Below are 11,841 nucleotides of genomic sequence, written 5' to 3' on the forward strand. Positions count from 1 at the left end.
CTGACTAACTCCATGTTGTCCCAGCCTTATTGAAACATAATTGACAAACAAATTACTCCATTTGCAACATCTTGGGACCAGGAAGAATAGAGAAATAATTTCAAATATGACCAATTTTTCTTTTACCTTTCTACTGCGAAGTTGGACTTTCTTATGGGTACAGAAGTGAAATTTTCGTCTCCAGAACTATGTAAAGTTATTTCCTTTAGGATAAAATTTATTGGTCAATTTTTTAAGATAGCTAGTCATGACAATATTGTGACTTTTTTTGTTTTTCCAGAAATACCAAAGGTGGGCTGTCTCTGATGCTAATGTTTGTGCTTTATGGTCCCCTTGCTTCATTTATATTCCATTTTTGATAGCCTCTCGAAGTTTCCATATTGTTCGGTTAGTTAATACAGAAACAAATCTGGTTCTTCATTATTTTCTTGCTAATGACTCCCATTACACCAATCCTTTGGCTTCTCAATTATATGGTGAAATTGGATTTTTGAAAGTTGTTTTAGGTATTCATTGTATTTTCCATTATTGAATTTCTCCAAATAGTATTATAAATGTTGGCCATTACATCTTAACAAGTCCCTCATGTGTTCTGTCTTTTTTTGTTCTTAACTCTACAGTCTGTGTTCATGATTTCGTTTCCTCTTGCCAGTAAGTATTTCCACAACGCTTTCTTATTATATCTCTCGGCCTCTATTCCATACATTGTTCAGTCTCTCCTGAACAGTACAAATCTTTCTCCATAAATCGGTATTATTCTCATGCATTTTTGTCTTTGAGAATCTTCCAGAAATTCCCAATGCAGCTAGACTTTTTCGACACGGCGCTTGGTATCTTCCATGCTATGACTCCTACCTGCCTGAGGAAAGAGGAGGCTCAAAGTCAGACTCTCTGGCATCCTTCGGATCCCTGGTCACTCTCCATTTTCTCTCCTCTGTGACTCTGGTGTTAGTTTCTCTTACATGCTGTCTGCCCCCTCTCTGCAATTTGAGGTAGTAACAAAGTATTAACCTATTTATACATTTCCAAGTTCTTTCATTTGCCTGTATTTTCATTGCTTATTTCCCTCTTGTGATTGTGAGTCTCTGAATGTCAGGAATGGCGTCTTGTCCATTACTTGCTGATGTCACTCCTCGGGCCACTTTACGTTTGTCTTGCACGAGCTAGGTTCTAGGAAAACTTTGAATTGAATTAGCTGCCCACAGTTTTCAAATGTTTATTTCTTTATTTTGAGGCAGAGACAGAGAGTGAGAAGGGGAGAGGGGCGCAGAGAGAGGAAAAGAGAGAATCCCAAGGAGGCTCCGCATTGTCAAGGCAGAGCCTGACACGGGGCTCGATGCCATGACCTGAGCCCAAATCGAGACTTGGGTACTCAACCAACGAGCCACCCAGGGGCCCCAGTTGCCCGCTGTTTTATAAATAGAAGAAAGTGAAGGAATAACTAATACGTTTCCAGTCCTTCAATTGTAACTCCTGCTTTTACATACGTACGTTTTCAATTCAGAAGTGTACATAAAAATACTATCTTTTCGCTAAGTAAAAGCATCACTTCCAGTTTTATGAGGCAGTGTCTTCAAGAAAAAAATACAGTGCAGCCTTCTGAAATGCCTTCAGATGTACATGGGAAGCAGGTCACCTTGGCTCTACGGCATTGGTGATCATCAAGCTGATTCACGTGTCAGGAGGCACGCCAAGGGCTCTTCATTCATCAGTTCTGCTCCTCACAGCTTCCGCACAAGGTAGCCCTATTGCCCCTGTTTTCACGAGCAAGGATTTTGGGGCTCACGAAAGTTGAGTGGATTCCAAGAAGCTATAGAAACTGCAGGTCAATGGCAGAACATCTAGTTTGCTTGTGCTATTTGTGGTTCTTCCTTGGCTGTTGAATGCTGACTCTTGGGAAGGCATCCAAATACTGACTGTCTCCTGGTGCGTGTTTGTAGGCTCCTCACCGATCTCTGCTAGGACCTCCTTGCTAAATCTTTGTCTGATTCAGGTGATGTCTGCTCTGGCTGACCTCTCATAAACTCCCATCAGCTCCCGCCCCTGGCAATATATCCCTGTCTGGAATCCCCCTGTCTTGGAAGGCCTCCTTCTTGGAAATGTCTCCTTTACTGCTACTAAAATGTAGCCCTCTTTCACGGTATAGCATTAGGTCTTGGAAAGCTCATATGTCTACTGAGAATCACGAGTTCTTCTCACTGCTCCTTTCTCTCCTCCCTCGGACATTGTGGGTTGCTCTGGAAAGTCACTTGTGCTCCCAAACTTCAAAGGACAGATGCCACGCTCTCCTGAGAAGTCCCTTCTATAGCGCTGGGTGCAACTATACATTTTCACAGCTCTGCCACAGATCCATGTTACTAGAAGACATTACATAACATCTGTGAGTCTCAATTTACCAGCTTTAAAATGGGGAAGATAAGAAAATCCACTTCATAAAGTTGTGAAGATTGAATCAATTCAGGTACAGCACTTGGAAGAGCATCAAGAACATGGTGAATATTTAAAATTGATGATGATCATGTGTTGTATGGTTTCTTCAGGTTTCCTTATTTGGGTCCAAGGAACACACTCCTCCTCCTCTCCCCGCCTACAACATAGCATCCTCTATCCCTATAAATTCCCTTCAAGCAAATGTCTCCAGTATCATCCTAGAATTCATTATATGATATAGACTCTGGAGTATTGTTTCCTATTTCAGTCTCGCTACCTTAGAGAATATCCGCTAGGATCGTACCAGTTCTTCTCTTTAAAACATAAGGCACTTAGGACCCATTGCTCTCAGCTCTAAGGCCTTAGCCGAAATTCCAAGACATTGGGAAAGATTCCCTTCACATTGTTTTATAAGGAAAAACACAAGTTCTTTGACTTAGCCATCACAGTGGCGATCATGTGGACTAAACGGGCACTGGCATCTGGTGGGACTTTCTAGCGAAAGTCTAAGTGGAGCGAAAATGCCCAACCTCTTCCATTTGGGATTACTGCCATTGCTTGTCTTCATGACAATCTGTACATGCGTGGAAATATGCAGGAATTATCTCACTCTCTAAATAATTGATATTGACCACGGTTCTCAAGGACAGTGAGATGTCTGTGAAAATTTGCTATCCCCCAACAAAACAGAATATCAAATCAAGGGACGGAAGGAGGGTGTTCACCAATCAGAAGACAATCGTTAGGTAATTTTAAGTGTGTTCTATTATTCAACAATATTAGAAACATTTCAAATACTATAGTAGAATCATGGCACCCCACAGGTATTCACATCCTGATCCTTGCAAGCTGTGGGTAATGTTACCTTATGTGGCAAAATGAACTTTGAGGATGTGATTAAGACTATGACCTTGAGGGTGGTGAAGAAGTTATCCTGGATTATCCAAGTGAGTCCGGTCTAATTATGCGAGCTCTTTGCCAGCTGAGGTTGGGGGCAGAAGGCGATGTGGCGGTTGAAGAATGAGAAGAGAAACACAATGTTGCTGGCTTTAAAGAGAGAGGAAGAGGGCACCAGCCCTCTTATGGCGGAAAGAGGTTGGAATGGGCAGAGGAACTGATTATCCCCGAGACCAACTAGGAAGGAACACAGCCCTTTTGACACCTGGATGTTAGCCCAGTGAGACTCGGGTGGGGCTGCTGACCTACGGAATTGTACGAAAATAAATTTTTGTTGCATGAAGCCAACAGGTTTGTGGTAATTTGTTATGGAAGCGGTACAAGACGGATCCCACTTTGGACACCTGTAGGCAGGGCACTGCTGTAACAGATGCCTAGAATTGGGGCAGAAGCCCTGCAACTGGCCAGTGAACAGGCTGGAAGAATTTTGAGGATAATGATAGAAAATGGCTAGAATGCCTTGAGCAGACTGTGAATAGAAACATGGCCTTTAAAGATCTTGATGGAGAGGACCGAGACGGAAGTGAGGAGCATGTGGAGAAAATCGTACTGTTGTAGGGATACCTACATTGTCGTGGACAGATTATTGGTAGAAATAAAGATTGTGGGGGCACTGTCAGTGAAGGCTTACTTCTTTTTTTAATGTTTATTTATTTTTGAGAGACAGAGTGTGAGCGGGGGAGAGGCAGAGAGAGAGGGAGACACAGAATCCGAAGCGGGCTCCAGGCTCTGAGCCGTCAGCACAGACCCAACGTGGGGCTCGAACTCACGAGCCATGAGATCATGACCTGAGCCAAAGTCAAAGTCGGACACTCAGCCGACTGAGCCACCCAGGCGCCCCTGGAGGCTTACTTCTTATATTTTAATATTGGTTGCTACTCACACAAACATTTACAATTTTTTTTTATCCTCCCGATGATCTGAGTCCTTTTTTATTAGGAAATAATGTCCCTTGTCATTATTGTCAATAATGTCCCCTGCTCTGAAATCCACCTCATCTGATATTAGTAGAGTTAGTGCAGTTTTCTTTTGTATGGTGTTTGTACGGTGTATCTTTTCTCGTCCCAGCAGTAAACTGTGGCAATCCTATGGTTTCCCTCGTGGTTTTCCTTCTCTCCGGGACCACTGTGCTCCACTGCCTGATGTCTCACTTCTTGAAGACAATCGTTTCATACATTTTTGTCCGACTTTTTAATTGTTTCAGGCATAAGAAGAGATCGAGTCCTTATCATTACCTTCTAACCAGAAGTTGACGCTTTGTAGCCTCTTTAGGTAAGAGTTTGACGGTTTCTTTTATTTATTTTTTATTAAAAAATTTTTTTTTAACCTTTATTTATTTTTGAGACAGAGAGAGACAGAGCATGAACGGGGGAGGGTCAGAGAGAGGGAGACACAGAATCTGAAACAGGCTCCAGGCTCTGAGCTGTCAGCACAGAGCCCGACGCGGGGCTCAAACTCACGGACCGCGAGATCACGACCTGAGCCGAAGTCGGACGCTTAACCGACTGAGCCACCCAGGCGCCCCAACGGTTTCTTTTAAAGATAAACCTACAATTATCAAATGACTCATCACTCCTGCTCCTGGACATTTAACGGAAATAAAAACCTGTGTTCACGGATAGACCGATATGCAAATATTCGTAACAGCTTCTTCGTTAACTTCAACATTTGGAAATGACCTAATTTTTTTTTAACCAGGGGACTGATAATAAATAAACTAAGGTACATTAGTGCAACAACCTACTATTCAGTAGTAAGGGAAAAACATGAGTGAATCTTGCATGCATTACACTAAGGAAAAGAAGCCAGAATCGTGCAAAAGTTTGCATTCTGTATGATTTTCTTTATATAGCATTCTGGAAAAGGAAAAACTAGGAACGAAAAGTGTATCTCTTGTCTAAGGGTAAAGAAAGAGGTTCACTGTAGAAGGGCACTGGGTAATTTTTTTGGTGCACTAAAACATATCTGTATTCAGATTATGATGGTTCTGTTACTATATTCATTTGTTGAAATTCACGGAACAATATGCTAAACATCATGGCATGATTTAAAAGAATGGAAAAATAGCATTACAATAAATATATTGCAAAATAGAACATAAATAGTGAAATTCTAGGCAAGACAAATTAAAAAAAAACCCAACCTGCATTGTATTAGAGGTCAAGAAGTAAGCGAGCCAGCCCCCAAAAGAATTTGAAGTATTATCAGATATATATGACCTTAAATGTCTGGCTCCTAAATGAAAAAGTACCTATGAATTTACCCACACTTATTGGTGATTTATGTCACACTTGGATGAAACAGTTACTCAAGTTATATTTTTGATGTTAGAGAATCATAATTAACATGTTTGTAGCGTTAAAGTGGTATATATTCCAAGTATCCCAGGTACTGTCATATGCTTTACGCTTGGACTATCGAATAATCTTATTAGGTAGGGATTCAGAAATTATAATTATAAACGTCTTGCGGATGAAGAGATGGTAAATTAAGATACCTTAACTGGGTTACTCCATCTAATAAACGGGTAGAAAAAAAATCGGAAAATAACTCGGAATAGCTCGGAAAGAAAACAAATAGACAGCCCTGAGAGCGCGTAAGAAGAAAAACAATGGTACAAAAAGGAAATAAGAGACAAATTTCACTTATGAATAGAAATCAATATTAAAACATGACCAAATACGATTCAAGAGTACACTCACAGATGCAGTAACAAAGGCCATCGATAAGTCGAATAAGAACAGTTGAACGCTCGTTTCAAAACATACGGAAAAGAATTTCCACAAAGTTTAAAACTCACCGTCTATCATCTTAGTAAAAGAAAATGCACTTCTTTAGTGTAATAAAATATATCGACCTCTAACTGTAGTGTCCCTTCTACTTAACTGCAGTGCAACCTAGGCCCGGCTGGCAAGAATGGACTTAAAATCAGGGTGTTGATTACCACCATGTTTTAATTCACGTCGATCTGGAGATGCTGACCAGTTTGTTAAAAAAAAAAAAAAAAAACTTAAAAAAATTGTCTCACCCATTGGTTTACCCACGACACTTCAGAAGGAACTTTATTCAAAGGAAATTATCTCAAACTTAGAAACAAAGCTTAGCAAACAAAAGATATTGGGGTCTGGGGCCCCTGTGATCCAAGGTCATTTGGCACATTGTATTCAAATGACTCGTCTGAGTGTTTGTCTCCCGAGGGCGAGCTCGGTGAGGATAACTGCGCGTCTATTACAAGTGGTGAGTGCTCATATATCACACCTTCCAGCTATATGTGTTGAGTAAAATTATAAATCCTAAATAATGCAATTTTATTTACAATTGTGAAAAACCGCACGGTGCATGTCCTTCTTGAAATACGGAGGCCCCATTAAGATTACGCTGAAGACAAAATGCTCATCGATAACATATCGTCCTAAGCAGGCGGGCCATATGTTTATAACCGTGAAACTGGAAGAACATGCATTGAAATGTGAAAAGTGGTCGTAATTAGTTGTTTTCATACAGGCGGCTTGTTTTTTCTGATTCTCTATGCTTTCCAGCTATACTTTGATGAGTAAGTTTGCACTGTTTAGATAGGGAAAGAATAGGCATTTAAAAAGAAAAACAGCTATTTCTGTCTTTGTCCCTTTTACTCTGTAAATACTGCATATGACAAACAGATTAAAGAAATGGCCTCTGTAATTAAAGCACAACATTGTTGGTAGATATGAACGTCTAAGACGTGGGTAATTTGCTACAATAACTAAGAGGAATTTAACTTGTGTAATTTTGTGCCAGTTACAAAAATAAAATGTGAAATTTTTGTGCATTGTAATGAAGGGACTGGTTATATACATATAAGAAAGTCAGTGGCCACACAAATGTCAATTTACAAAATGAATGTGAGCTTCCTGTGAAGCTTTAAGAATTGAATATGTAGGTGGGAAACAGTGAGGTCTAGGTTGTAGTTTTATTTTGATATAATCTAAACTCTCATTGAGTCTTGGGAAAATCCAGAGGATTTATTTATAAGTTACGCTCTTAAAATGCAGGACGTGTAAATTTTGTCGAATCATTTTCTGCAGAGTTTCTGTAAAGCAGATTTCTAGTTTTGAAATCCCGAGGTCACGTGCGGCTTTCATAAGAATTTGAAATATGCTCCTCTAGAAAGAATTTTGACCCTAAGACATTATGAGATTTTAAAATCAACTTCCAAAATGATCTTCTTGGAAGAACAAAATAGGATTTTCTTCATGTTACCACCTCAAAATACTCTTGCAAGATACAAGGTTATTTAATATTTAATATAGTAGCTTTAGAGAATCGAAAGCCCCCAAATCTAACAATTTAAGTGGATCTCGGCTTATGGGAAAAAAAAATTGACTTTTATTAGTTTCTCTTTCCTTCATGGATTTCTCTGAAAAGTTCTGGTTTTGCAACAGGGATGCATTTTTATAAATTGAAGGGAAAGGAGCTTTCTGGAAAAACAGCTCAGGCTACCATCCAAAATATGAGAATTAATGATGTGCATGGTGCAAACGTGTAGTTGCCTACGTCGTATGCCGTCTCCCCATTTAGGAAATGAGTCCCTAGAATATGAGGCAGCTCTGCCCCCATTTCCTTCCTGTCTCTGAGCACCTGCACACCAGCCCTGGGTCTCGGACACACGGACTGTGTTCAGTGAGAGAGAAACGTCCATGGAATGTCATCAGAGATAGGGAATTTGGTACTAGGAAATATATGGAACCTAAGATGTGACAGTCTGCATAGGGGAGGACGCAGGGCTTTGTTACCCATCATGTAATTGAAAGCAAATGAGTTGGAAACTTACCAGAGTTCGAGAAAAATCTGCGGCCACGTAAAATCGAAGTGTGGTCTTCAATAGCCTGTGGAAGGTGGAGTCCCTGGAGTCCAAAAGCTACCTGGACACGAGCCGCTCAGAGGCGCCCCCTGGAGGGCCGGGCTGTGGTTGCACGTCCACGTCCGCGGAGAACCTTGGGCTTTCAGAGGAGCTCCGAGGGGTGGGGGCTCTCTCTCCATCCGGCCTTTGCTCATTGCTAAGGACCGGTGAGCGCTGGTTTCGGCGCCCTCTCCCAAACGCCAGTTTTAATGTCCCTATCCTTCCTGCTCCTTCTCCGCCATGGCACCTTGGATGCACGGGGCGCAGATTTGTCTTTGGGTTTGGGTATCACACAGCTGCAAGGAGCTGCAGCTCAGCTTAGCCCTCCACAATATGGTAGCAATCATCTTCCCAGAAGATACAGCACATCAGAAATGTCCTAACAACTCTGCAAAGTGGTGTTTTAGGAAATGAACAGCAAGGCTCACTTTACTTTCGAAGTGACACATGTAACCGCTTATTTGGAAAAGGTGTATATAATAATAGTCAACTATCCAAGCGTGTTCCTTGCTGTGCGAGTTATTCTTAGTGTCGTCAGCCCCAGTATGTAGTGACAAGAGCCATATGCTGAGAGCCAACCACGTACCTGGGACTTAAAGCATCACTTAAGCTTATCCTATAGATGTCCTTACGAGATGGAAGGTAGGATACCCTGCCCAAGATTTTCGAGCTATTAAAGGGGCTTAAAAGAAATCCAGTTCCTATCTCCTTGGCTCAGAACCCTCTGCGCTGTGCACACAACTTTTCACTTCCTAAATATAGGCATGTGCCTGACATCAATCTTAGCTGATCTCAGGGTGCTTCGAAATGTCTAGAATAGGGAAAAGTGTTTCATTTTCCCTAGCTGTAATGGCACCAGATCGCCACCGTATCCGTGAGTGTGTTGAATCTTGGCTGGATTGGAATCACCTTGTTTTGTCTGATCACTGACCGTGTTAGATGTTTTAACAGAATACAGCGTGTACAAAGGCTGTGTCTTTTTATGAGCTTATATTGTTTTGGAAAGAACACAAACCTAGCTCATTAACTCCTAATGGCTGCTTTAACACACAGCTCTCCTCCTAATTGTCCAGTAATAGGTAGTTGGTTACATGAATTATGTATATTTTACAGTGTGTAGCCATTAAAAAGTACATTTCACGAGAATATTCACTAACATTAAAATTCGCGTATGATCATTTGTAAGATGAAACAATGAAGTCGTTACGAATAGGTATATCATTTTTCTCTTTTTATTTAAAAACATGTATATAAATATGTAGATCGATAAGCAAAAGAAAGAGGCGATCTCTCAGGATGGTAGGATTTATGTGATTTCTAATTTTTCTTCCCTGAGCTTGCTTCATTTTCTAAAATTTCTACTAAGAATATATGTTCCCAGTGAGAAAAATGTTATTTATTTTATGATTGCCTTTGTTTTGGAAACGTAATATGTGCTCTTTGAAAAATGTAAAATAAGAAAATATGAGGAAAGGAAAAAACATCTAGAGTCACAGAATCATCTAGAGAAAACTTCTGTAACATTCCGATGGCCAAACCTTGAACTGCTTCCCTGCGCATTCTCACTAACGTTTTATAAGCGGGTCGTGTAATGATTGCTTTTCCATAACTCTTACTTTTCACCTAACAACAAGCTGTGGAACTCTGCATTTGTCGGTAAAATAATCACCAATTTTATTAGAACCTAGGGCATATTATATGAAGCTATCTCAGTTTTCTATGCTAATTCCTTATTAATGGAAATTCATTTTTCCCTGTTTTTCTCACTTTTTTTAGAGAGAGAGAGAGAGAAAGAGAGACGGAGGGAGGGAGAGACCATGCAAGTGGGGGAGGGGCAGAGAGAGAATCTTAAGCAGCCTATACACTCAGCACAAAGCCTGACACAGGGCTCGATCCTATCGTGAGATCATGACCCGAGCTGAAATCCAGATTTGGATGCTCAATTGACTGAGCGCCCTTGTGTATACATTTAAAACATTGTATTGCACACTTTACATTTAGAATTGTAAAATTGTGGGGGTGGCCGGGGGGCTTGGTAGGTTAAGCGTCTGACTCCGGCTCAGGTCAGGATCTCACCCCTCGTGAGTTCGAGCCCCGCGTCGGGCTCTGTGCTGACAGCTCAGAGCCTGGAGCTGCTTCGGATGCTGTGTCTCCCTGTCTCTGTCCCTCCCCTGCTCGCTCTCTCTCTCTCTCTCTCTCTCAAAATAAATACATGTTTTTTTAAAAAAGAGGCAGATAACTCATTCTCATGCTCTCTCTCCTTCAGCCGTGGCTGTGTTGCAGCTGTGAGCCTGGTGAAATGTTCTATGTGACCGCGCACCTGAGATGGAAAATGAGAACGATTCGATTCCCCAAACGGGCTTCAGAGCTGCTCCAAATCTCTTCTGGCCCAGAGCCTGCCCCTCTACCTGTGTGTGGAAACGGGGACTCCCCGTGAGGGCAAATTGAAAACTCGGTGTCCCTGACCTGCGGGCTGTCTCTTGGGTCTGGGCTGTCACAGAGATGAAATGGAATGCTTACGTGAATATGTGGTCTTTTTTTTTTTTTTACCTAACTTGCTATTTGGATAAATAAGGCGAAATTCGGACGTTAAGTTTTCTTCGCATTCCTGGGCGTCCGCGTTGGTCTATCGTTGTTTCATGTCTGAAATTCACACGGCCAGAGCTGCTTTCTCTTGGTTAGGGTTAGCATGGCACAGCTTTCTCCGTCCGGTTACCCTAAATCTGTGTGTGTCTCTGTATTTAAAGTGGGTTTCCTGTAGACAGCATATTGCTGGTTCTTGGTTTCTATCCACCCTGACCATTTTTGTCTTTTAATCGGGGCGTTTAGACCACTGACATTCAAGGTGATTATTGACATAGTCGGATTAATAATTACCACATTTGTCACCATTTTCTCTTCATTTCCCTTGTTCTTTGTTCCTATTTTTTTTTTCGTCTTCTACTCTTTTGCTATCTTTTGTGGTTTTGAACTGAGCATTTCATATGATTCTGTTTCTTTCTCGCCTAGTGTACCAACTAACTGGTTTTTTAACCTTTTTTAACTGGCTGCCCTAGAATTCGAAATGTCTATTTCCATCTAATCCAAGTTCGCTGTTAAATAGCTCTGACCGCTTCATGGGTGGTGCGAATGTCTAATAATGACCAAACAATCCTGATCCCCTGTCCCTGTGTCATTGCTGCCATTTCTCTCATGTACATGTAAGCCTGCATCCGCACGTATATGTACTTATATGTCACACACCGAAGATATATATATGTAAGCATTTGTAATCAAATACATTGTAGTCCTTATTGTTTTTTTTTTTTTTTTTTTTAAATTTTTTTTTTCAACATTTATTTATTTTTGGGACAGAGAGAGACAGAGCATGAACGGGGGAGGGGCAGAGAGAGAGGGAGACACAGAATCAGAAACAGGCTCCAGGCTCTGAGCCATCAGCCCAGAGCCCCGACGCGGGGCTCGAACTCCCGGACCGAGAGATCGTGACCTGGCTGAAGTCGGACGCGTAACCGACTGCGCCACCCAGGTGCCCCAGTCCTTATTGTTTTGAACAAACTGTGATATGCTAGATCAAG

This window comes from Herpailurus yagouaroundi, unplaced genomic scaffold (assembly GCF_014898765.1).
Source record: "Herpailurus yagouaroundi ecotype Mexico unplaced genomic scaffold, PumYag 188, whole genome shotgun sequence".
Taxonomy (NCBI): Eukaryota; Metazoa; Chordata; class Mammalia; order Carnivora; family Felidae; genus Herpailurus; species Herpailurus yagouaroundi.